The sequence below is a fragment of the Sphaeramia orbicularis genome, chromosome 7, assembly GCF_902148855.1.
Source record: "Sphaeramia orbicularis chromosome 7, fSphaOr1.1, whole genome shotgun sequence".
Lineage (NCBI taxonomy): Eukaryota > Metazoa > Chordata > Actinopteri > Kurtiformes > Apogonidae > Sphaeramia > Sphaeramia orbicularis.
In genome coordinates this window covers 38814976-38842778 of record NC_043963.1, presented here as the reverse complement: position 1 = coordinate 38842778, position 27803 = coordinate 38814976, and the positions used below count along the sequence as shown (strand labels likewise).

Here is a 27803-nt window from a genome sequence, read left to right as displayed (position 1 = left end):
TTGAGGACTTGCAGTTGACGTCACTGGTCATGTGATTGTTGTTTACACCGCCATATTGGTAGGCACGCTATCTGGATCCAGAAAGTCAGAACTGTTGCTTTATATCGTGTTTTTCTTTGGACTCGTGTTTGCGTGTTTTGTTATTTGCGAGTATGTCTGCTTGTGATAAAGGCACCATAGATGAGTTTCAATGTTTACTAACAACAGTGATGCGCGCGCAACTCGGAGGCAAAAACACGAGTACCAGCTCCAGCCGGCTCACATCAGCCGCGTACACCTCCAGGCTCTCCCCCGGAACTCGTGAACAAGCCGCTATGTTAGCTCTAAAACGGTCCATTAACTGTCTCTGTCCAAAAGCCGATCCCATCTTCTCTTTCACGGCCGCATAATTTGACTTGATCGCATCGGGAAGGCTGTCCCATAGTAGAAAAGCAGACTTGCACAGATGGGTGGGGAGTATTGTCACCAGCTCCCCGCTGAACTCACCGGTGTCACCCGCCGTACCTCCGACTGCCCCTTCCAGCTGCTTCACCCAGCTGAGGAAACTCAAAGGGAGCAGGTAGATCCACAATCACTCTCTATAGGGTGATAGGTCAGGGGAAGCCCTCCTGGTAGGTTTAAAGGGGTCTTCATCACCGTACCACATGACAATTCTTTTTTTCCACACCGCTAAGCGCCACAGACATGCAGGCTAACTATACTGAGAAGCTACGCTAACCACGGTTATAACTATAAACAGCGGTTGGCAGAACAGAACCACCGCTGTCACCAATGGAACCCAGCGGTCTTTCTGCCTACCTTATGATTGGTGAAAGCTAAGTAATAAACAGCACACAGGAGTTTAGCAGGGCCATCGTTTAACACGCTACGAACTCGGCGTGACTTCCTCCTCCAAGACTTAATGTATGCATACGTCACATGAAACTCATCTATTGCAACCAACCGCAACACATGGTTACCATGATCACACTGCTTAAAGCTTTACGTTATTGTAGATCTACACAGGAGAAAGATAAATATCACCAACAATGGGCAATTGTACGATCCAAGGAAAGCTTGCCTACCAATATGGCGTCATAAACAGAAAACCACGTGATCATGTGATGTGTGTGTAAAACCTCAATATGCATGTCAGTGTCCGTGTGTGCATGTGTGTCTCTATGTGCATGTGTGTCTCTGTGTGTGCATGTAACCATCTAACCATGTTATGCATCTAACCCTAATCCTAAATATACTACTATATCATTAAGGAAGCAAAAGTCATGTGTTGTGTTGTATAAATATGAGATGGGGGTGGGATTTAATAAGTTTTCTTCTTCCCACTCCTTTTTGAGTAGTACATATTGAATTTATTTTGTTATTACTAGGGTACATGGCAATTGTTATTTTGTCTTAATCATCTTTATTAATGTATTTGCTGATATTAGTTCCTTGTACGCAAAAAATGTTTAATTTTTTCTTCTGCTCAAAACAAATAAATGAATGAATGAAAAAAAAGCCTGTTTTGTTTAAAATCATTGCTTCCTGGTGCTTTTTAAGGCTAAAACCTCAAAAAAGACTGTTCTAGCTATTTTGCAAATGCCCAGGTTCCTGTTACTTTAATAAATGAAGCCTCAAATCATCACAACTTTCACCACAATTTTTTGGAAAAGCTGCCACAAAATCACCGCAATTTTTCCAGTTTTGTATTGAAATTCAAGCAGTTCAAGTCCAATGAACAGCTTGAAATGGTACAAAGGTAAGCGGTGAACTGCCACAGATAAAAAAAAAAAGGTAAGGTTTAACAAAACTGAAAAATAATGTACATTTCAGAATTATACAAAAAGGCGTTTTCCAGCGAATAAGAAATGGGTTAACAACTTAAAGCAGTTCTGCAGCAATGGAGGTTGATCAAGCCTCGAAAGTTGGTGCTACCAATTCCTACAGGTGTCCCGTTTCTGAATTACTTCCAACCCCCTGTGTCTGCATAAAGGTAGTGTTGGAACACATTTTAGTACCATACTGTTGTGAGCATTATTTGAACAGTATTGTACTGCAGAAAGTAGTGTGTTACTATAAAAATGGCGAGGAAAAGACAATTAACGATAGAAGAGAGACAGACCATCATAACACTTAAAAATGTAGGTCTTTCCTACAGAGAAATTGCCAAGAAAGTCCAGGTGTCAGTAAGTCCAGTTTCCTTCACCATCCAAAGGCACTCAGAAACTGGGGGAAATGCTGACAGGAAGAGGTCTGGCAGAGCCAAAACCACAACAGAATCAGAGGGACAAGTTCTGAGAGTCAACAGCTGTGCTGATAGGCGACTCACAGGACAACAGCTTCAAGTACAGCTCAATAGTGGTCGTAGTAAGCAAGTCTCAGTTTCAACTGTGAAGAGAAGACTTCCAGTTGCAGGTTTGATGGGTTGAGTTGCAGCAAGAAAGCCATTGCTGAGACTTCAGAATAAGAAAGAGAGGCTTGTCCAGGCCATGAAACACCGCCAGTGGACTACTGAAGACTGGAAGAAGGCGTTATGGACTGATGAATCCAATTTGAAATCTTCAGTTCATCCCACAGGACTTATGTACGCCGTCGAGTAGGTGAAAGGATAGTTCCTCAGTGTGTGACATCAACTGTCAAAACATGGAGGAGGAAGTGTGATGGTCTGGGGCTGTTTTGCTGGATCCAGGGTTGGTGACTTGTACAGAGTGAAAGGCACCCTGAACGAAAACGGCTACCACAGCATTCTGCAGCTATGCCATGCAGTACCCTCTGGGATGTGCCTAGTGGTCAGGGGGTTCATCCTACAGGCAAGATAATGACTCAACACATACAGTCCAGCTATGCCAGAACTCCCTTAAGAAAAAGAGCAAGATGGTATGCTTGCAAACCAGGAGTGGCCAGCACAGGTCTCCAGACTTAAACCCCATCGAAGCTGGTTCAGGATGAACTGGACAGAAGAGTGAAAGCAAAGCAACCTACAAGTGTTACACATTTATGGAACTTCTGCAACAGAGTTGGAAGAACTTTCTGAAGAATATTTGATTTCCATTGTAGAAAGAATGCCACGAGTGTGTTCAACTGTCATATCTGTCAAAGGTGGCTACTTTGATGAGTCAAAAGTTTAGAATACATTTTGGTTTCTAAATTGAGTCCATGGTTTTCTTTTTTTACCTTCAATTGTTTATTTGTTCTATGCCTTTAATTTCAGAGTACACTGAGACATTAAACTGCATCATTTTCAATGAAATTCTGGAAAAATTGGATTGTTCTAAAACTTTTGACTGGTAGAGTGTGTGTGTGTGTGTGTGTGTGTATATATATATATATATGGTATCCATAGTAACCAACTCATCCAACTCAAGATGGCTCACTGAAGCTGTCGTCTTTTATCTTTTTCTCCGCCCTTATGCACAAACCCTTGTTTTTACCCGACACACTATGTGAAATTCACTAACTCACAGGGCTCATCACCCCATGACATTGATAATGCAGCCACTAACACATGACTATGATGCACAGATTAATAAAATATCAAATCCCTCTTGAGATACTCCACTTCCATGAGATGAAAAAAATGTAAATAATCCCAGGTGTTGTGCAGAGTGCTACATTTATTGCTTTTCATTTACCTAAAAAAATGTTCAAACACAGCTTGAGTGAATGACCATATATGTGGCTGTCTCCCCAGTTTTTTGTAAGTGACATACGGTAAGTATCGAGCACTTCAGTATAAAACCATCTTCTTCTAATGACAGCTTCTCACGTACCACAACAAAGAATGATCAGCTGAACTCAAGAGCCCACAAGTAGATGTTGCATTCCTTTTTTAAGTTTTCTCAGCATGTTCTCTGCAACTGATAGAATCCAGTTTCAATAAGAATCTTTAAAACTGCAACAGTGTACTGTGTGAAAGACAAAATGTTTTCAGTATTGACAGAGAGAAGCTCAACACTATTTGGATGAGAGTTTGAAGACTTGCCATGGAACATGTAATACGCATTAAGCCAAGACAGCTTCTCATGCCACGTTGTCTAGCCTCATGTTGTGGATTTATAAGGAGTTGCACAAACCAGGGGAACGATTCTGCAAAAACATGTGCAACTAAAATTTGTGAGCATGTATCTTAATGAGAATGTGTGAAAATTAAATCAGAGGTATTATTGCATTTACCTAGAATCACTGCTTTGGGCCCAATTAAATAGAAAGATGAAGATCTAATGTAAGAGGCAACTTACTGATATGTGAGGAAACTCAAATCCCCACAATACACTATTAGTTTAACTGTCAACAAAGGTGCTTTAAGCATCTTAAATATCATCCAGCCTTAAGGTATTAGCTTAGATGTTTAGCATTTTAACTAAACGTAAACATTTAACGATATCAACCAGGAGGTAATGATCTGGAGCTGAAAATTCTGCCTTGATGTGATAACTGCCATTACTATTATGATTATTATTGCTGAAACTGTTATGTGGATCGATGATGTGCAGAAAAAAATGGGACTTTAGGGAGTTAGTTCCACAAACATCAGTAAGGTCGTACACAGTTATTTCATGATAAAAATGAACTGTAAGTGATGTTTATCTTTAACTCCACCATCAGAGCAATGAGTGAAACTGGCGGTCATTGCTGTCCCAGTTTGTGATGTAAATGCATTAATGTGGACATAAATGTCTTAACAGTGTGCATTCAGTATAAGACGGTGTAACGACACTCTTTAGACATATATTTCTCATCAATTGAATTACACTTTGTGTGCTTCTAAACACTGTAGACGTATGCAGGAAAAGTGCATGAAAACAACACAAATAGACACAGAGAGTGAACAGGGTATGGGCTGGAAAAATCTGAAATGCACCAGAAAACCACACTTGTGATTTTTAGGCATTAATATTTTATGTTATATTACATGTTTAATTAAAGAAGGAACAAGTATATTTTATATGACTGTATAATTCACAGTGAAGTAAGGCATAGGGCTTTCCATGTCATCATTTTATACAAACTATATACACTGTTACCCATGAAATTAAAATAAATTATATTTTACCTCATCTCATGAAGTGATTATTACAACGTGATTTATTCTTGATAGATAAAGTGTAACTAGGCTTCAGTATGTAATCATTGCAGCTGGTCAAAGGTGATGACTGATGTGTATAAATAGGAATAAAAAGAAGAAAGTGTCTAAAACAAATCATTCCAACTTCATGGACAACAGTGTATATTTTGGAGGTCCTGTGTACACATCAAGTTTACAGATTTTTAGTGCTATATTATTTTAACAAAAAAAAAATGGAAGACTGTAAAGTAAAAAAATTCTATTAACTTGCAGATTTTAAAGGGGTCATATTCTGCTAAACCCACTGTCTGTGGTACATTTATTTGTGTATTTGGACCCTAATAGTTCAAAAAGTTTGAATTTGAATCCTCCAGGTGCTGCAAAGCTACCTTTATATTCATTTCGGCAGAAATCGAGTGGATTTCTACAACCCAGCTAACAACCTGGAGGGGGTGGGGCGTGAAGTGATTTGTGCATTTAAAGGGTCAGTGCTCAAAACGACCTTTCTGGTGTCATTACTCAGAAATAGGGTTGAAGATGGGCCTGTGGAGTTGAATTAATGAAGAAATCAGACCCAAGCATAGCATTTACAGTTTATGTAGACCACAGGGAAATGTTTTAAAATGCATAACTCCATTTGAAAAAGCAAAATATCACTCCTTTAATACTGGCATGAGTTAAAGTGCACAAATTGGTTTACAGATTAAACATTTGACAGGTGATGAGACAATAACACACAAAGTAGTGACACCAAACTGTGACAATACTCCACTAAAAGTATTGTATTTATTATTGTATGCAGCTGTGAAATGAAGTGTATCAGATGTTAAGATTTTGGTTATATCATATAGTCTTAACTCAGTCTGATAAAACTGTTATATTTATGCCACATTATGTCTTCTACAGCCTTCTTAGAAGTCATCATTTCTAAATCAAACAGTGCTGAGTGTTAGATATTTTTCTGTGTGACTTTTTGTGCTCCCTGGTTACACTAATTTGCTTCAAATAAATGTGCTGCTCCTCCTTGGAGCATAACACAATTTTATGTCATCATAACTTCTGACAATTTTCCCAGAGAAAATGCGACTGACATCAGGTAGGTCTTTCCTGCATGTCAGAGCAACCATATAAAAGCCTGAGTGCATCAACTGGTTGGCTTGACTGAGTGAGTGTGAATATAAGAAGACATAAGAGAGTTAGGGTTGGAGTTAGGTGCTTCATAGAGGATGCAGTGAAGTGTAGTTTTGCGTTTAAGTGCCTGTGAAATGGCAGATGAGAACACTCCAAAAAATGAGTGGAGATTTGGGAAATATCCGTATACAGGGGATAAAATACACGAAAACAAGAAATCATCTTCTTCTGTCGACATCTACACATACTCACTGTCTCTCTCTCTCTCTCCTCTCTCTCTCTCTCTCTCTCTCTCTCTCTCTCTCCCCCCCACTCTCTCTCTCTGTCAGGCTGATGGGTAATTGAGGCAGTCACAACACAGATCGGGACGGAGTGTCATGCTGTGCCCTGGCTCTGGCTCGCTGCCCCGGCCCTCTGGCAGCATGCTGCGACACGCTCTGGAGTACACACACACACACACACACACACACACACACACACACAAATGGTCGTTTCATATGCGTACACACAAATAAAAACACATGCTCTCCACACATATAAGGACACGTGCATGATTCACACAAATGACAACTGTCTGTCTTTACACAAGTGCGTAAAGTCACACAGACGGACAAAAAAAAGTACAGGCTAGTGTCTCTCCCTCTTAGACACACACATTTGAACAAATCTCTTGTTGTCACACTTTGATCCTTTCTTTTGTCACATAGACTTCAGCATGCCCTGACAAGTCACTCCTCCTCTTCCTCTTCTCTACTCTCCCAAACTCTCCTCTGCTTCCTCCTCACTCCCTCTGCTCCTCTCCTCTTTTTCTTTCCTCCTCTCATTTGTCAGACCTGAGGCAAACAGGCTTGGCCCTAGGCAACGCTGAAGCCTCTTCTGCTCCTCTTTACTTTGCTCCCTCCCTCTCCATCCCTCTCCCTCTTTTCCTGGCGATCCTCCAGTTTAAACAGAAGGCTCTGCTGGGGAGAGAGAGAGAAAGAGAGAGAGGGAGAGTGGGACACAGAGAGGGAGAGAGAGAAAGGGCAGTGCTTGTGTGAGTGCTACATGATTCATGTTGCCCTGTAATGAAGCCAGTCCAGTCTTTTAAGTGTTTGGTGTGTAATGGAGTTTCAGGGACAGGCCTATCATTTTCTCCTAATAGCGCTTTCTCCGCCGCACGCCATGACCCCTCTCTCCACGCCCCCGCGCCATGCACCCCTACTGTGGTAACTGCACATTACCCGGCGCGCACACACACACACACATAACGCACGCTGCGATTACCGACAGCTGCGGGAGTTTCTGAGCGGCAAAAGTGGCCAATTTTCTCTCCCTTCCATTTAAACAACAAACAGGGCGTCGTGTTAAAATGGGCAAGGGGAAGAGAGAAGGGAAATTGGGCTGATAAGGGTTATTGTGAATCACGGAGAGAGTGGGTTAGCTGCTGGGAAGTAGCAGTGCGTGGCGAGCAGTGATTTTAATATTCTTGAGGGATACTTGTGAGAAAGACAGCACGCACAATGAGAGATGAAGAAATAATGTTCACTACTAGAGGGCCGACAGATTTCAGATTCTTCCACAGACACTTTGGATAAAAACATAAAACCTGAGTGTGTGTTTCTGAAAAACCTTGTGAAGATATTTGTGTGAACTCTACTACTCAAGGCCAAACTTGACTTTAAAAACTCACATTCAAATGATTCACTGTGTAATTATGGTCAATGGCTGGTCCTCATAAGTATAGATCTAAAGTGTGTATGTCCATGTGTGTGTGAGAGTGGGTGGGTGGGTTAGGCCAGTTTTACCGGAGCAGATTGTGGAGTGTGTGTACAGCCCAGACCTGAGATTACTGAACAGATTGCACAGCTGGCAAGCAGCCCTCTCTCCACACACAAACAGACATACACACACCCATACATACACACAAATGCAGAGCAAGAAAAACAAATATTGACAAAGTATTGATCCTGGGTGTATTGGTCCATATTGACAAGGCGCTAATGCCAGAAATATCATTCTAGTCCACGTGCAAAGACACAAGTGGTCAAATTCCCTAATTAGCTGAGGCGTATTAGTAACAAAGCAAATTCCACAGATCACACATGCCTTGGTCAACTTTTTAGTAGCTGCAAGTTTTTGCAAGTTTGGGAGAAATGATAAATGAATCAGTATGTCGCCAGTAATGTTGGTTTACATTAAAAAAGAAGCATAAAAGAACTTGGTAACAGTTAATACAAAAGTTTGGGTTGGATGTACATGTGCATATGCAGCTGTACATAATTGCATACTTCTTCCTGCCTGCAGCTGTGTATTAGCCGATGGTTACACCTCTGCACTGACTCTACCGCTGTCTGTCAACATCAAGATTAGAAAAAATGGGAGGAGAGAGAGAGAGAGAGAGACAGAGAGAGAGAGAGAGAGAGAGAGAGAGAGAAGGAAAGTTGGCTCCTAGTTTTCCCGTCCATGGAACACCTGCCATTCTGTGCCATGCCATCCCTGACATGTGTAGCTGGCTTTGTTGCTGCCAGGATGCAGGGGCAGTCCTGTCTTTGTGTGTCAGCTCCTTTGTTTTCCCCGAGGGCAAAAAGAGAGGGGACTTCTCTACGAGTTGAACAAATAAACAGCAGAGAGCAGGAAAGACAAAGCCAGGGAGGGAGCACCTGCCGAGGGCTTTGTGCCTCTTAATAAGGCACACTACTGTCTGCAAGTGCACAACCCCCCTCTGAACACACTCTGACGAAAGAGCTGCAGATATGTCTAAACACACGTAGAGACAAATATGATTGTGTGTGCAAATACACTAACTGCACACACACACACACACACACACACACACACATTTCTTATTTTATCTTGATTAGATTCTCTCCTTAAAAGACACTAATAAAGTTGAAAATTCTTTTTCATGCATTAAAGAGGGGTTATTTGGCCTTAAAGAGCACTCATATCATGCAGTCAGAGAGAGCCTCTCTATTTCCCCTTTGTCTTGTTCATGGTTTTGTGAAATTTATTACATTCATTGTTTGTCAGATGCAGCCATAGTGAGTCACATGTTTGAAGCCAATAAGCAGCTTTTTCTGAATGTATGTAGGTTTCAGCAAGGCTGAGTAGCCTATGTGTGCATTTTCACAGATATGAGGGGAGTATAGTTTTATGGTTGAATGGTACTGTCAGTCGTAAAAGTGTGGCAGCACTCACATGAGACATATAAATGGAGATGGTTTCCTTCTCTGACATGTTCTTTATAGCGCCCCACAAGGGCCAAGGCCACACAGCAATGTGCTGTACCTGGAATGGAGCAAGATGAGCAAGGCTTTCTTCATCTGAATTCATCTGGGGAGCAAAACAAAAGATGGGAATTAAGAGGGCAGGGGAGAACCGAAAGAATAGGAAGAAAGAGCTGAGGAAATACAGAACATTTTAAAATAGAAGAGGTGGAAAAAAAGTATGGGACCTGAGTGGATAAAAACCTCGGCTCAAGCTCTTAACTCAACAAATTAAACAAGGAGGTGATCAAAACACCGTAAAGTACACTATGTGCAACCATAAAAATTTGAGAAAATTATTTTCAAAAGGAAAGAGCAAAGTTGCAGTCTACATATGTTTCACAGTGAATATTTAAGACGAAATGAAGCAAGGACTTTGATAAAGTGAACACTTCAACATAAACGATGAATCTTCACACCTGAGCTGTAAGTTTTCACACAACTCCTATATCCCTTCTGTTATGTGCAGATGAAAATCACATGTCATAAAGTGAGAAAACTTTATTCTGGGTACTTGGTGTTCATGAACTGCTTTAATATAGCTATGTATGTGTATTTTAGACTCTATTTGCATTCCTATTTGGAATGAATTTGTGGTTTTTATACTCATATTTATTCAAACTTTTTTTTTCAGGATCATAAGTCATGATGTAGAAGTTGTTTTTTTGTCAAACTCATTAATAAGAAATATATGTATTCAAAACTGACCCTTACACTTGTGATCCTGCATGCAACCATCATAACACAGACTACAAAAACCATTGTGGAATTCCATTTGCATTTTAAGTAAACCTCCCCGTTTAGTTTCAGGGTGGCAGTGATTAGTAAGGTGCAACAGCACAAAAAAAATACTTTGCAGCTGCCTTTTCTAAATTTCAAATATAGCCCAAATGACTTCTGAGTTTTTCAAGTAATAACAATTTAACACATCTGAGGGGTATTGTAGTCACAGAGGCCTGCACATATAGGTAACTGGTAAACTAAACAGCTTGTTTTAAAACAGCTTTGCAAGGGAAATGTGGAACTGTAACACCTAATGTGTGCTTACACTAGTTTCTCCAAATGCAACGCCACCTCTGGCTGTCTTCCCAACGCTGAAACCCAGTGCCTCATAACTTGTCAAACCCTTTAGGCCCTCATTTCTTGCGAGGCTGCAAACTTGCAAAACTGTATGAATTCTTTACTGGAAAAGCCAACGCCAGAAGCCACAGATTAATAATGCAATTTTCTATCTAAATTCTTATTTATGTGAAGCAAAAGTACCCCTGAGATTCTCGTATTATTCATAAGCATCAGAGAGGAGGAGGAAACAAATCATTTAGCACAATGTGTGCCTCTGTTTGTGTGGATGTGTTTAAACATCACTACAGTAACATGTAAGCAGCTCTGTGTGTGTCCTCTACTGTAAGTATGTTCTTAATATGTGCATTTTTTGTGTATCTATAAGAATGTCTCGCTTTTGCCTCATGTTTGAATAGTTTATGTTTGTGATATCTGTATGCCTTGTGAGATTGAAGGGGAATTTGCATCTGTTTATGTGTGAATGCATGTATGTTTGTGCATTCAAGCGATTATCTGAGAGGGGAGGTATGTGTGAGCATGAATGTTAATGTGTGTGTTTGTGAGTGACAAGGAGTTGGGTAATGGAATCAGGATGTATGTGCGCGTAAGTGTGTGATTGCACGCAAGTGGTTCCCTGCTTGTGGGCGATTCGAAAGTCCACGTGTGTGTGCACTCGTGTGTATGCATATACGTGGCTATACGTCGTGTGCTAATATGAACATGCAGAGCCACTTGGTATTCCATGCGGCTTGTCTCTTGTCTGTCAAGTACGCGCATAGGGATCGCAACTGGAGAGATTGAAAGTTTGAGGAGCTGAAAGGCCTGAATGCAAATGAGACAAATATACTTGCCTTCTCCTTCTAACCCCCCTAGTTTTTTCTTCATTGCCTGTACACACCAATGATTCCCATAATTATTTTTTCTTTTCTTCTGCCCTTCCTCCTCTTCAACACTGTGTTCCTCGTGAGTAGGTCTCAGAGTGAAGCCCTAGCAAAGTAAGCATGTGTTCTGCAGAAAAAGTAAAAAAAAAAAAAGAAAAAAAAGAGGACCACTGGAAAGAAAGCAGTGGCAGATTTCCTCAACCATCAATAAAACTAGTTGTTTTACTGCTCCTCTCTCGCTGGGAGAGGAATAAAAATGCTCATCAAAATCTAAAAGCATCTGCGGGGTGAGAGGATGATTTCCATCTGTGATCTAGTATTAATGGAAGTGTTAATAGGGGTGGCGGCTGCATGTGGAAGGACTGACAGAGAAACAGCCAGCAGCACTGGATCCTGATCTGAACCATCAACAAGCTGGGAAGATAAACAACCATACAGAATACAGATACTGATCTACACGCGGTCATAAATGTATTTGCAAAATGCAACACATGTGCATGAAGAGTCTGTTGTACATAAACCCGCAACAAATAGACAGTCACACAGACATACACATGAATGATGTACCCTGTATAATTCACAGAGAATAATAAGAATTCTGAAAAACAATATAAATTGCCAACAAATTGCAGATAGAGTGAGAAACACATGCAGCAAATGTGCGCGCACACTTACAAAATAGCATTTACTCACATATGCTCATATGCACACAGATGTACTCACAAGCACACACACACACACACACACACACACACACACACACCCCAGGGATGTACAGTGACAAATAAACAATATTACACTCAGAGCGCTTGTTAATGGAAACAGCTTTCACGCACAAAGTATACACAGATGTACATACAGTACCAACATGCACAATACAGATATGTTGAGAGAATCACTGAGAAACTGCTACTAAGAACACACGAGTTGACATGTTTTTTGCAATCTTGTGTGCACATGTATCAAAAGCAAGCATAAAACTCAACATAAGATGTGTGCCAATATTTATACAACTGTACAGGGAGCAACAGAGTGGGGTGTGAACACAAACAAAAATACTTTTGTAAGACAAAACAATAGGGAAGAAAATTTGTGGCATGTTTATGTTCTGGCCAGGCTTGGACGTTAATCTATGTAGGTGGTTTACTGAAATGATCTGTGGACTCAGCGTCTCTGTATGAATCACCCAAAAGGAGGGTAGAAAAACACAGAAAATAAAATAATTTTTCCAAATACGGACCTGCTTATGCTTCAGAATCACAGTCCCTCTCTACTTTCTGTGTATGTGTAGAATGATTGTCACATCACTTTGGTGCAACTGCTCAAACTAGATTAAGTGCCTTTTAAATGACTGAAAGGTACAAAACAATTTTTTGTTGGACACCTGAATTGTGTGCACCCTTTTCTGCCTAATTTTTACTAAATCCATCTGTGTGTCTGATAGTTTGTTCTTCATTTCAAAGCAGCACGGTATACACATACAAAGTATACAGTGAGTACTGTATGTTCACATTTTTCAAGCAAGTCACAAAAAAATAATAGCCCACAGTAAGTAAAATATTTCACATTTTTGGATGGTTCCAGTGAATAAATCAAAGAAAATGGTAATTAGTATGAGTAGTGATCATCTTATTGGTGAACAGAATGGAGTGCTTTATAAACAAAAAAATCCAAGGACATCAATGCTGCCGCTCTTACACTGCTGCTGGACGACTAATTTCTGTCAGAATGTGCTGTATTAAGAGCTTTATGGCAAACAGGACAGACATTTTCTGAAAAAAAAAAAACTGTACACATTTAAAATCTCAGAAAAAAATTCAATAAATCTATTCAAAATGTAGTTTTAAATACCAAGACTCTTATTTAAACACTGTTTTTCTCATACTTTTAATGCACTGTATCCATTTTCAGCAGCTAATTCGACTTCACCTTTATGAACCATTTTCAATTAGTGGATGTTGAATAATTGCCTAAAAATCTCTCGATGCTGAAAAGAACACTAAAAATACAAATCAGTTAAAAGACATCTAATTGTGTGAAAAATATGATATGTCACCTACAAATGATAACTTTATTCTGAAGTTATGTGGTTGTTTAACATGAGCTTTTCTTTCTATTAATAATGGCCTTATTTGTACTGAAACGAAGTTCCACTGAGGTCTGGTATGAGTGAAAGGAAAAAGATATATAAGATTGCTTTTCACAGGATATTCACCTTCAAGATTTTCACTTCATATATAATTCAAACATTCAAAAACATCAGGCTTTGAGGAGTTGAGAAATGCTCGACACAACCAACACACTGCAGAGTAACCTGTTCACTAGCTGCAGGCTGATCGACATTTATTCACAGAATCTTCTCCGTGTTTTGCATTTGTTGCTCAGGAGATCACAAGAATATCATCAGCAGTTTGCATGTTGCAAAATGTCAGCCACGCTGAACGCTTTCATATCACATCACTGTGAAGTCAGAATTGAATGAAAAATTGACTGAATGAACTGACTGACAGGATGAAAGACAACACAAGCACAAGTGTGCCATGCATTCTCCGCTGCCTGCTGAGCTATGAAACCCTAAGTGTACGACCCCAATCACTGTGCTCAGCCCCTGAGCAAACACAGAAAATGTTTAAAGACGGATTGATGTTTTCATACACTCAGAGAAAAGAACACATCAAGTACTATCAGCAATTTGAACATTAATTGTGAAAAAAAAGGTACCCGTAGTCTAGGTTTTCCAACTTTGGTAGGATTCAAAGAGATTTACATTTATTTATTCCTCTGTGTTTCAGTAAAAGCACAGTCACTGAACTGACAAAACAACTTAAAACATCAACATGTTAAAACAAGGAGCGATTTCTAACCGATAACAGTGACGCCCAGTTTTATGACTCCGCTGATTATTGATGGTGATGATCCCATTAATTCAGGCCTGACTTGGCGTGGTGTTTCTTAGTTAACTCAAGATCAACAGCAGATGCACCGTTGAGGCAGCAGAACATGGCACTGTGATATGACATCACACCCCCGCTAAGAGTGTGGCACAAACACAACCGGTCCGCTGCCAAACAGAGGGAGAAACATGGCACTAACACAAACACAAAGTAATGAGTAATGAGTGTTCCTGGCGGTATCAGAGAGCCGAGAACAAGCAGATTCAGAATCTCTCTTTCGAGACGAGTCATTGTCTGTACAAATATTTAATTTCCTGATATTTATATTTGTGGTTTCTTTGATTTAAATATGCAAACATGTGCGATTAAGCACAAAGACACCGGAACTAGCACATGCACACTAGTCACCTAATTAATTTTGTATAATTCATTTTTGTAAAACTAATGTCAACTTAAAAAAAATCATATAAATATTGATGAAAGTAAACCAGCAAGTAACAATGAGGTCTGTGAGGGGGCACAGACAAACAGATGAGCACTACCTTCAACACCATATCAACAGGAAAGGCCATGAAAAGAAGACTCAGACTCAAAAATTTCAAGGATTGCAGACCCTCACCTAGGGATGGGAATTGATAAGAATTTAACGATTCCGATTCCATTATCAATTTTGCTTATCGATCCGATTCCTTATCAATTCTCTTATTGATTCTCATGGGGTGAGGGAATAAAGAGTACAAACGGGTTTGTTTGCATCAACTGTTTTTTATTTTTCCATCTTTGCACAGAAAATATAACATATACAGTATGCACAAATAATAATAACAGATGACGCTGGGCCCGGTTCCAGATAGTCAAATATGAGGTGGCAATGAGGAATATTAAGGGGGCACATGCCGGTGATGGAAGTGGCGACAGGGGGCTCACACCATACAACTAAACAAAGTGAAAGTGAAACTTAAGATGCTTTACTAATTCCTCTATGTCTCGTGCTGTTGTGCACCTCATTTTCCTTTCCTCTACTACTTTCGGAAACTTTTTACTTGAGGGGCAGGATGCCCCTCCCCCCCCCCCAGAACTGGGCCTGGATGATGCCATGATGTTTGCTCTGCCACTAGATTCACAAGCATGGCTAAGTAGTGTATCAAACATGTGACATTCCTGCAAATGAATTGAATGCTGTGTGGACAAATGTTTTAGCATATTAGAGGGATTTCCCCCCCTTTGAAGGAATGGAAGCTTTGCAAGTGTTACAAGTGGCCCTGGTGTCATCTTTTCGCATGAAACATAGACATACTTTGGAGCGTTTTTGCCTCGACACCATGTTGGCTATGTTTTAAACCAAAACAATGCAGCATACGGGTGACATCATCACGCATGTGCAACAAAGGCAGAATCAATAAGCAGAACTGTTAAGCAGGCGGGTAAATGATTCCAAGAAATTGAGCTACTGGGAACCGGTTCTCAAAAAGAACAATTCTTGATTCCCATCCCTACCCTCACCCAAAAATGTTGAGCACAATGTTCCACAGTATTGTATTATATTGTATACATACATAGACACATACTGTATATCTGCTATCAGTCAATTCCTTGACCTTTAAAATATACTCCCAGGATTTGAAGTTACTTGTGGTGGATGTCATTTCAGTGTTAATACTATTTTTGGAGTGAGTTTGAATGCACATTAAATATGGAAGATTTACAAATAAAAATACACTCTGAGTAATGGATCGTCTTCCAGATCAGCTACAAATTGATCATGTTGGTAGATATTGTCATGCAGCAGGTATACATTTTTTTTTTCTTTGCAATTTCTGTCTTCATTTCAGAGAGATGACAAAAATGTCAAAAGGTGCACTATCTACCTATGCTGAAGATAAGGTTGTTATGGTTACAACAAAATTGTACTATCACACTATTAAAAAGCCAAACACAGAGAATGGTGAGCTAATGCAACAACCACTGGTCACTGTTGTTCTATTTGTAATGAGGCTACACAACCACAACATTTCTTCAATTGTCATCCGCTTGTCAGAGGTGTCATACAGATTTTCTGAATCCATCAACATTTAGGTTAAATGGCTGGAGTATTGTGTAAGTATGGAATTTTACAGCACATTCCACAGCATTACATTATCAGTTGTTAGCATTAACAATATGCCTATGAGTTTATTAAGTTTAATTATGTAAGGTTGGTCCACAGTGAGAGGAAATAATGACAAACAAAATAACAGATGACAAGACAGATGTCAGTGGAATTAGCTGCTGGTCTGGCTTCTAAACTCTAACATGCTGTAAGTTTGATTTATTTCTGCTGAAGCAATGGTGAAAGACACAACATTAGTGTAAAAACATTTTTGGTTTGATTCTTTTTTCAAGACTTTTAGCACTTCAAGTGTCCCTGAGGAAATAAATGAGATCAGATCATCTCACTACAGTAACTCAGAAACCTGCTGCTGCTTTTACTGAAGAAATGCACAAAACACATTAGAGATCTGTTATATTGCTGTGTGAGAAGTGTAAAAATATTTTCAGTTCATTATGAATGGTGGCACATATTCCACTATTGCATGCCACTACATATACGCTGTGGTAATCCAGCACAATCACCACAGGGATCCTTTATAAAATTCTAGATAAGATTAAGGTTAACCCACTTAATAATCCCCATAGAGAAATTCAGTCATTTCACCCATCCTAAAACACTCACAGCACCTAGCATTAGTGATTAGCATTAGCAATAAGCTGCCATTGAAGGTGCTCAGGGACCAAACCCAAATCTTGGTGAGTACTGTAGTCAAGGGCACGGACAGGGGAATTAACCTAAATGCACCTGTTTTTAATGAAGGAAGTGAATGAAACCCACATGGTGAGGAGACAACAGGTAAACTCAATACAGAAAGGCTCTGGTCTAACTAAGAGTTGAACCTGAAACCCGGAGGAAGGAGTGCAAACCACATCACCCGACTGTCTATTACCATACTACCTACATTAAGATCCAGATTCAGATCTGGACCACATTCAAGGAGAATGACATATGGCAAAGGTCAAGCTTTTAAATTTTTTTGTTAGATACAGACAGACCAGATAGCAAAACCCTGTGAGGGAAGAATAATCATTACATGTATTTTTTGGTATACTTTAAAATTTCACAACATATGACTCCAGTGAATCATTTAAAATGAGAAAAAAGTGTTTTCATCCTTTAGAGCAGTGGTTCCCAACCTTTTTTGGCCCGTGACCCCATTTTAACATCACAAATTTCTGGTCACCCCAGACATTCAAAACGGAGACATTTTCCTCTTGGAGATATCTTCGTGGGGCCAGGCAGGTGAAGAAATCTTTCCATTTTCTGTTTGGTCCAGTTTTCTGACTGTGACTGTGTCCAGACAGATTCAAACATAGTAACGCACACGGTCACATGATCAGGTCAGTCAAGATATACAGATATTATAGCCTGCATTTTATTTGAACTTGATTTTTATTAGGAAAAGTGTGTGGTTTAATTATAAAACACCCCATACATACATTGAATAATTAAAAAATATTTTTTATTAGTATTTTTGTTATTTTTCATCAATTACTGGAAATTTCAGGTGACCCTGTTTGAATTCCAGGCGACCTAAAGTTGGGTTGCGACCCCAATGTTGAAAAACACTGCTTTAGAGGCTCCAGTAGTGTGGTGTTGCATGATGGACAGTGAAGAGTTTATAGAGAAAATCACAATGTCAGAGGTAACCTGACGTTTCAGATACAAATCTAGAAATATAAAATTGAGATAAGTGATTATTTCAATATTTTTTATCCGGTTTCACATCCTATGTCATAATTAACATATAAATTCTTGATTTATGGACAAAAATGTGTTTTGTTTGGTCACAGTGCTCTTTGACCACCAACCTCTAATCAGTTCATTCCACTGTACAAGTGAATGTTTGTAGTTGAAGACATTCCACTGCGACGTTCTTGAGATTTTAGAGTCACTGGGATGAATGGACAGACAACCTAAAAATATAATGTCTCCAGGCACAGCGATCCCTGAGACAAAGGCATAAAAACAGTGGCATCACATTGAGTTTCTGAGAGGATCTGCAGCATTAAGGGCTTAATGGAAAAGACGTTACGCTAATACAAAATATCAGACCTGTCTAACATGAATATTTTTTATTCTCACACATTCATAGTTAATTACAGTTATTTAAGACAGCATACTAATTAAAATTACATCACAAATATGGTACATTATTTTCAGCCAGGATCCCTTAGAATTATTTCAATGAACTTAAGTTTAACCTTAACATCCACTGGTTACTGGTGATCCATTGTATGGTTAGAGTTAACATAAAAGAGTGAATATTAAGAGGTTATGGTGTAATGAAGACACTAACATGAGAACAAGGAGAGAACAAATAACACTTGACAAGATAATCCACTTAAACATCACACATTAAATTAACTATTAAAATATAAATGAAGCAAAATCTATGAAGACTTTTAAGTTGTGTTTTTTTCTCGGAACGTAAGTAAAAAAAATAACAAAATCAGAGATTTCACAGCAATTTTTCATGAAGAGGATTAAAGAATACAAGACAGCCATCTGAATTCATGGCCTCAGTGTTTCAGATTGTTGCCTATGGCCCTGCAAAACAATAAACAAGTAAAAAACTATGACTCCATTCAAAGCGGTTCTCTCACTAGTAAAGATGCCTCCTGTGGAGAATCTGATGGCATGTACCTGTAGTCATGTTACTGCTTCTGAGTAGTGTGTAGTAAAGTAATAACATACCAGCAGCAGTATATCACATGACTTCAAAGCTTCTTTGTCCCCCACTCCCCCACGTCCAGGCCCATTATCCCGTGCAGCTGGTTTTGGGGGCTGCTGGAGGCCGCCTGGCTTGAGAGGAAGCTGAGAGTGGAGTCTAATTCACTTATTGATTCCTGTCCTGTGTTGCAGGATACTTCACAGCTTTAATCAGTGGGTGGTTGTGGACTGACGAGAGGGGGTGAAAAAAAAGTACGAGGCCCCCCCAGATGCAAGGTTTGTTCGCAGGCGGGTCAAAGAGTTTTCAAGTGATCACAATTGAACTGCAGTGAAAAGTGGGTGATGGAAATTAGAAAAGAAAGTGTGAGATGAGAGTGAATGTTATAGTTGCGGGTCAAGAGGGGAAGCTGGTATTTGTGAGAGACGATGAACAGGATGCTCAACATTCGGTGACAACATGTGTGATGGGCGTGCCCACAGCCACACAAAAGTTTGCAGCAGTTACACACTCACAAACACCACCACCACATGGTCAGTTACTTTGAGTTGCAATCACTTACTTTACACACAACACACATAGTTTGTTTTGTTTAAAACTGGTTTATTAGCACTTTGATAATATACTGCTGTTAGATGGAGCATGCACATTTAGTTTACATTGTTTGTCATTTTGCTATTAATTCATTTTCTTTTCTTTGAGTTATCTAGCTGCTGGGTGGCATTTCCTGCTCAGAGACAAAAGATGGGGCTTCTTCTTCTTCTTCTTCTTTGTTTTTTAAGGGCAGTTGCAAACTTTTTTTAGTGCATTTCCACCACCCTCCGGATGGGAATGATCTTCTATGGTTTACAGGTTGTAACTATACAAATGATATTGTTTTATATGGGGACAAAAAAAAAACCAAACCTTATATTCTGTTATGAATCTTAGTGGCTTTTAAATACTCAAAAAGATGCGTAATGAGTCTATGTTCTGAAGATTTGCTTAGAATATCTTTTATAGTGAATGATTCTCCCATGACCTCTATTTTCCTCGTCATATTTCTTCTTTCCCTTTTATATTTTATGCAATTTATAAGACCATGTTCTACTGTCTCAAAAACATTTCAGCGGTCACATTTTCCTTTCTCTTAAAAGATGGGGCTGAGGGCGGAGCAGGGTTTTATGCTGAAGTCCGTCCCATAGACCAGACCAAAAGCTTGTACATCAGGGGGGAATTAGGGTTTCTTTGTGTTAGTTTTAGTTGATGTCCATTTACTTTCCCCCTGTGTGTTAACTGTGGTTTGAGCCATGAGTATATATGCTGCCCCCATTGCCTCATTCTGGCAGGTCTGTTAGTTGAGTTGATGTCTGGATTTATAACTTTATCTTTCAGTGGTGTTATATTTTGTTGACCTCTTTTAAGATCCCTATAACTTAATTTACTTCAGTTATTTGTTTTGTAAAAACTTTTTTTTTTTTTTTTCAGGAAAATAAATCAATTTTTTTGGAACTTTAAACCTGTGTTTTGTGGTTTGACTGCTTGGGCCACGACAACATGTATCTGCACAAAGAACACTATATATCACAGATGCCAAACACATGGCCTGTGGGCTAAAACTCGCCCACCAAAAGGTACAACCCAGCCCCTAGGATAAATTTGTGATATGCAAAAATTACACTGAAGATATTAAATCATTGTAGTTCAGGGCCACATTCGCTCTCAAGTGGGTCACTCAGTAAAATACTATCGTAATAACCTATAAATACTGACAACTCAAAATTGTTCTCTTTGTTTTAGTATAAAAAAAAGTAAAATTACATGAAAATGTTTCTATTTGCAAACTATCCTTTCACAAAAAATGTGAATAACCTGAACAAATATGAATAACATGAAATGTCTTAAAAGAAGTACAATTTTAGCAATATTCTGCCTGTTAATAAATGTTTTGTGTATTTGTAGATCCACTGAGATCTGTAAGTTATAATGCACATTTTTCTTAATAAATTTCAGCTTGTTCATAGTTTTTCATGTTATTCACATTTTTAAAAGGATCATTTGAAGACGTAAACATTTTCATCATGTAATTTTACTTTTTTCACTCTAAAACATAAAGAAAAGTTTGGAGGTGACATTATTTATATATTATTATGTAATTATTTTACTGGTCTGGCCCACTTCAGAGCATGTTGGGCTGTATGTGGCCCCTGAACTAAAATGAGTTTGACACACCTGCTGTAAATGAACCAGATTTTAAGAAGAGTGACAAGGTTTTTACATTCACCTCAGATCCGGGCTTCAGTCCCCTGACACGGACAGCAACAGGAGACACAAACCAGAGATTTCAAGTCAGCGCTGAATCATGTAAGCTATTTACTATTCACTCAATGCAGGGCACATGCTCCCATTAATCTTCAATTACAATGCTGAAAAGATGACAGAAAAAAATGAGAGCAGGAAACAGAGAGGAACATGCTGTGCAGCTACTGGATAAGAGACACAGCTGGGGAAATCACCTGGGAACATCGACACGACACCGCCGTCTCATTTTTTGCGATGTCGCACTCCAGATTCAAAGGCTATGTGATGTGCTCTCTAATCGTAGCGGTGAGATGAGAAAGGAGCAAAAGCCCAAATCTCTGATATTTGTTTATATTTGATTTCTGGGTGATATATTCTGCAGGGCTCAGTAGTGTTAAAGCCTTTAAAATTAACAGATTAGGTTTATTAGCACAACATATAAAAATAAACAGCAAAAGTCACAGGAGATTCCTAACACCTCTATCATTTGTATTCATCAAAAAGACAGGGAAAAAAGCGCCTTCACCGATCTGTCGTCACGAGTTAAGTGTATTCCCATTTGGCATAATGTGTTAGGAAAACAAATGTGATAAGGGAATATGCTTTCTTGCTGCCCTTATCGCTTTAAAAAACTTGATATACTTATTTAACATGGATTTTATATGCGAACTTGTGTTTTTTCTGGCTCTTTAGGGAGTTTCAGGATGTGCCGTATCATGTTTCCCTCATTTGTCTATATGCAGTTACAGTCATAAATCTGTCCATCTATTCATGGATATTGGTTGTGCTGCTAAAGGAAAAAAACAATGGGGGTTATATAAAACAGTCACAACTCTCAGGCTACGTTGACACTACAAGTTTTAGTGTTGAAATCATATTTGTGACTCAGATCAGATTTTTTGTCAGTTTTAGTTTTGTTTTGTCCTTAGTTGTACTGAAATAAACATGAAGAAAACTGAGGTCAGCATCTGAAGTATCATTTACAAATGGATGTGCCACAGAGGCTGGAAAATTCACAAGCAGGTAATATCAAGGATGAGGACGGAGATACTTGGAGATGCTTTCAAAAAAATCATACAGAAGTGGCCCAAAATGGAAAGGTTTCTATGCAATTTGGGTTCAGAAAAAGTATCTTGGAAGAACATACAAATTTAAAAAAATCAGATTTAGGCCAGATTTGTGCCTACAGTCTGAACAAAGACTTGAACTCCCCACACAAGAAAGTACGAAGATGCCTTAAACAAAAAAACATTTGAAGTACTTTGACACTAAACTTAAAACTACAAGGATCATCCAATTAAATACTTTACTTCAGAAACCCCAGTATAATCTCAGATTAAAGGGGTCCACACACTGCCCACCACCTGATGGCTCTTATGTTCTCTTTGTGGAGGCTTAGAATGAAGATACATCCAGCAGGACCGGGTCATGACTTGGACATTCAGTGCACCCACCCCCTGACCTCTGACCTTCCACCCTTCAACAGTCATCATTGATCAAGCACGTGCCGAATAGGCAAATTAACAGGAATAAAATACAATAGAATGTTACACCTGATGGGCATATAATCCTCTGTGGGATTAAAAAAGGTAAATCAGTAAATCAACAACAGAAGGTGAGGAGAAAAAAAGAGAATATAATGGGGAGACCAAGAAGAGATCGACAGAACAAAGAGAAGAGGAAAGGAAGAAGAAAAAGACGGAGAAGAAGAAAAAGAAGAAAAAAAACAGCTGCAGCAATATGAGTCTGAGAAATGTGTTAAATATGTATATCTGAATGTGTACACATCTGCTTTCACACACACAGAGAAAAGTGGCACCTCTGTCATTCAGTATATTCACATACATGAAATCATGATGCAAATCCTCCCCAGCCACTCAACAATTTCCTGTCCCCTCGCACCTCCCGCTTACTTAGTTTACAGCATGCAAAGTATTTTGACCGTAGCTCAATCTTCACACTTCTCTGACTGGCTCTCATTGATTTCCATGGTGTGAGATAGAGTGGCAGGGCCTGTGTAGGCCAATGAAAAGAAGGTGCACATGTGAAAGACTCGTTATGGCAAAGATTATCTCCGCATGACACATACAGAGGCCATCTGACCCAGCTGGAAAGCAGCTATAATGGCACCTGAATCCATATGTGGACTCACATGCATTAAGACTCAAATGTACACCTGTTTCTCTTTCTTGCTCACTGTCTGTTATAATGTCAGCTGTCACCTATGACACACATACACACAACTATGCAATCAGAAAAATGCTAATCTGATTGTGTGAGAGCCAACAGCTATATGCAGGTGCACAAATACCATCAAATACTTGACAAACAGTAACACTCGCACTGAGATGCACTCCAACGCAACACACACCAGCTACTGAATTAACAGGTTATAGCTTGCCCCATGCATTTCAGTAAGTGTGTTATTTTATCGCCTCTTTTCATCCTCTCTCCTCCCATTCTGCTCAGTGACAGGGGGGATATGTGCACCCTACTTTGTTGCCATGGATACCACAAACACCCCACATAGAAAATTCTACACAGAATAATAAGTGGCCAATTGCGTCTGTTTGCTCTCCAACAAACCTCAGGATTAGAGGCATTTTCTTGTCAGAAGCATAAACTATTTTTATGTTTGCAGGGAAAGAGAAGGGGGGGAGGGGAAAGAAGGGGAAAAGAGAAAAAAAAGAAGAGAGGCAAGAGGCACAGATATGAAAAGAGCATACTAATGCTGTGTGGTGACAGGTTTCTCCCTGCTTGGAGAGATGAGAGAGCTTGAGAACAGAGGACGGGAAAAAAGGAGGGGAAAAGAGATGCTCTTAAAAAGAAACTCAGGTGCTCAGGGCACCCTTAACAAATGAAGGAGAACATGACAGAGAGAGGGGAGAGAGCGAGGGGGGCAGATCATTTCAAGTCCAGTTAACTGGGAGCACTGACATTTGTAACAGCCTAGCAGGCAAGGTGAAACGCAGGTTGGTGTTTAGTGGGGCAAAGTGAAGCTAAGTGTTTTGAAAAGCTCTCTGGGTTTTTTTTTATTTCTTTGTGTCTTTTAGATTAATTGACAAACACTCATCTGATGCCTCCTCCTAATTTCTTCCTCCTGCTCTGAGCCTCGCAGAACATAACCCCAGTGTGCAATGATGTCATTATGATACCATCTGTTTGCTGCAATGGCAGACGCAACATGCACACACATACACACATGCACAAAAAAAGCGGTGGATCAGATAACATGTCGAGAGATAGAACCTATGACATTTGCACAGTGCAGTGTATATCAGCCACACACACGTCAGACTCCTGCTGTATGTTTAATGCAAGCATCTTGTAAAGAGTAAAGGTGATTGTTGAGACACTGCAGGCAGCTTTGTATCTGTGATCCAAGTGGAGAATGAGTCCAGGCTCCCACTGTCTTCCCGGTCAGAGGACACAGCAAAACAAGTTTCCTCTTGGTGTTACAGCCTCAATGCTGTAAGTATGATACTAAAACATTGTGCTTGTCAAGGTCGGGAGGGAAGATGCTTGATGTGGAAGTCTGTCAGTCCCATCCCCCATCTAGACAAGGACACTGCCTGCCCCTTAAAACATTTTTTTTACACCTTTATCATTAGTGTCGTGGCTAGCTTGGACAACAGCCAATATATGACCAGGGTGGGGGAGAACATAGTTATATGTAACAGTGTCACATAATTAAATTATAAAATAAATCTGATTGTAATCAGTTGCAGTTACAGTTACTAAGAAAAAATTAATGATAGTACAACAACCCAGACATTTGTCATATCTACATAGTAGTGATTACATCCAAACATGTACTGTTCAATAGATGCTTATATGAACCAACCACACCAAGCTGGGTGACCATCTCTTCAAACAGTAACACCCTTTCAGATTGTTCCCAATGGGACCGTTCCTCAGTTAGAAAATACTGTATGGTGGTCAGTGATGAGAGCCAAACATTTTTTGATCCTGATTGAATTATACCAACATGTACACGTATGATTTTTGTCAGTTTAAAAGATCATTTTGCAAGTACGCTGTGCAGTGTTAGATCTTGATTGGTATAATACTGGCAAATGATGTTGTTTTCAGAGGAATTGCAAACATCATTGTCACTATTAAGAGCGCTGTAAAATTACACTGATCTAAGAACTTTCCTAGTCAGCTAATATTTGTTTTAAATGGCACATTTGTTAGTGTAATTACAATTTTTTACAGCAAATAATTCACACATACATTGAACTAACTAAATGTGGCTCACATTGATTGCTAGGTTATTGAGTTTATTTCCATCTGTTTATAGCAATAATTTAGTATCTTTCTGCACTTGTGTTTTTGGTTTTAGTTCCTGTTAAGACGCACAGCCTGTGTAACATGTTTTGCTGCCAATGTTGAAACAATGAAATGGCAACTTGAGACAGTAAAGAAATACTATAAGACCATAAATGAAGGTCTGGCCTCAAAAAACTGAGTCTGATTTACACAGATGCTACAGCAGGTAAATGCATTTTTGATTCATCATCAAACTTTGGCAAGACAGATTAGGTCATAATAGTCTAGATAATTAATGGAAACACTGTGCCTGTCACAGATGTATGAACAAGAAAATGTGGACTTATTTTTATCTTATGTAGATATCAATATATTGTAACGATGATAAAATTATTTCATTTTCTAATCAAATAACAAGAAGAAAAAAAGCCACCAAATGCCTCCATACACCAGATAAAACTAGAGGGAAATTTGTAACTTAGTTGTAACCACCAACATTTTATGAGGAGAGAAAATTGTGATTCAGACCAAATGTGATTCTTTCTCAAAAGGCTGCCAGCCCTACAGCAAGTCAATAAAATAACAGTCTACAATAAAACTGATGAAGTACAGTATAAGCCCCAGCACCCAGCAGGCGCAGAGTGATATCATCCTACCTTTGTTTTTTGACATCTTTTAATACTTTTTCACTCAGGATGTCATGGATGACATGAGAGGAGGGATGCAGTTCACTGAGCCATTTCACACTGTACTAAATGATACTGATGATCGGGAGTATGGGGTCCGGGGCCCTTTGCTAAGGGCAGTCCGGTCCTTGTATGACCGAAGCAGGAACCTGGTTTGCATTGCCGGCAGTAAGTCAGACCTGTTCCAGGTGCACGTTGGTCTCCGGCAGGGCTGCCCTCTGTCACCGGTTCTGTTCATTATTTTTATGGACAGAATTTCTAGGCGCAGCCAAGGGCTGGAGGGGGTCCGGTTTGGGGACCACAGGATTTCATCTCTGCTTTTGCAGACGACGTTGTCCTGTTGGCCTCATCGAACCTGGACCTTCAGCGTGCCCTGGGGCGGTTTGCAGCCGAGTGGTGAAGCGAGCGGGATGAGGATCAGCACCTCCAAATCCGAGGCCATGGTTCTCGACCGGAAAAAGGTGGTTTGCCCTCTCCGGGTCGGTGGGGAGTCTTTGCCCAAGTGGAGGAGTTTAAGTATCTCGGGGTCTTGTTCACGAGTGAGGGAAGGATGGAGCGTGAGATTGACAGACGGATCGGTGCAGCGTCTGCAGTGATGCAGTCCACTGTACCGTCGTTGTGGGTGAAGAAGGAGCTGAGCCGAGAGGCGAAGCTCTCGATTTACCGGTCAATCTACGTTCCTACCCTCACCTATGGTTCATGAACTTTGGGTCATGACCGAAAGGAACAGATCCCGGATACAAGCGGTCGAAATGAGTTTTCCTCCCCAGGGTGGCTTGGCGCACCCTTAGGGATAGGGTGAGGAGTTCAGTCCCAGGGAGTAGCTCGGAGTAGAGCCGCTGCTCCTCCGCGGTCGAGAGGGGCCAGCTGAGGTGGCTCGGGCCATTTGTTTCAGATGCCTCCTGGACGCCTCCCTGGGGAGGTGTTCCGGGCATGTCCCACCGGGAGGAGACCTCGGGGAAGACCCAGGACACGTTGGAGAGACTCTGTCTCTCGGCTGGCCTGGGAACGCCTCGGGGTCCCCCCGGAAGAGCTGGAGGAGTGTCGGGGGAGAGGGAAGTCTGGGCATCCCTGTTAGACTGTTACCCCCCGCGACCCGGCCCCGGATAGCGGTGGATAATGGATGGATGGATGGATAAATGATACTGTACTACCTTTATGACAAATGATTTTTTAAAATGGTCAAACATCAAATGTGTAGTTCAGTGATCAAGAAATCTCTCCAATGACTACCACACATATTTTTCTGAATTTCCCATGAGGCACATTGGACACAATGGGCAGATTGGACACAATGGGCCTCATTCACTAATATGTGTGTGGAAATGTTCTTACTTTGTGCACAAAATTAGTGCGTACGAAAAATCGCCATGGGATTCATGATACCTGCGCACCAGCCAATTTTGTTCTCACCACCTTCTGTATATGTGTGAATCAGAATCCTTCTACATTGACTGGCGCATGCTCGCAATTTGGGATTAGCATATTACCACACCCCCATTTCTCCATATAAGGAAGCTGCTTGCCTAGAGTTGTTCTGTGAAT

General features: G+C 40.1%; 1 protein-coding gene across 2 annotated transcripts in view; it reads right to left on the bottom strand.

Moving 5' to 3' along the window:
* Positions 1–27803, bottom strand: part of myt1b (myelin transcription factor 1b) — a 104976-nt gene that overhangs the window by 47212 nt on the left and 29961 nt on the right. The window contains exon 1 of one of the 2 annotated variants that reach the window (XM_030138708.1): positions 7009–7027. The exons of the other annotated variant lie outside the window; for it this stretch is intronic. The gene's annotated coding sequence lies outside the window, so the exon portion shown is untranslated. Of the gene's footprint in view, positions 1–7008; positions 7028–27803 lie in introns of those variants that run through there. 2 annotated transcript variants of the gene reach the window in all.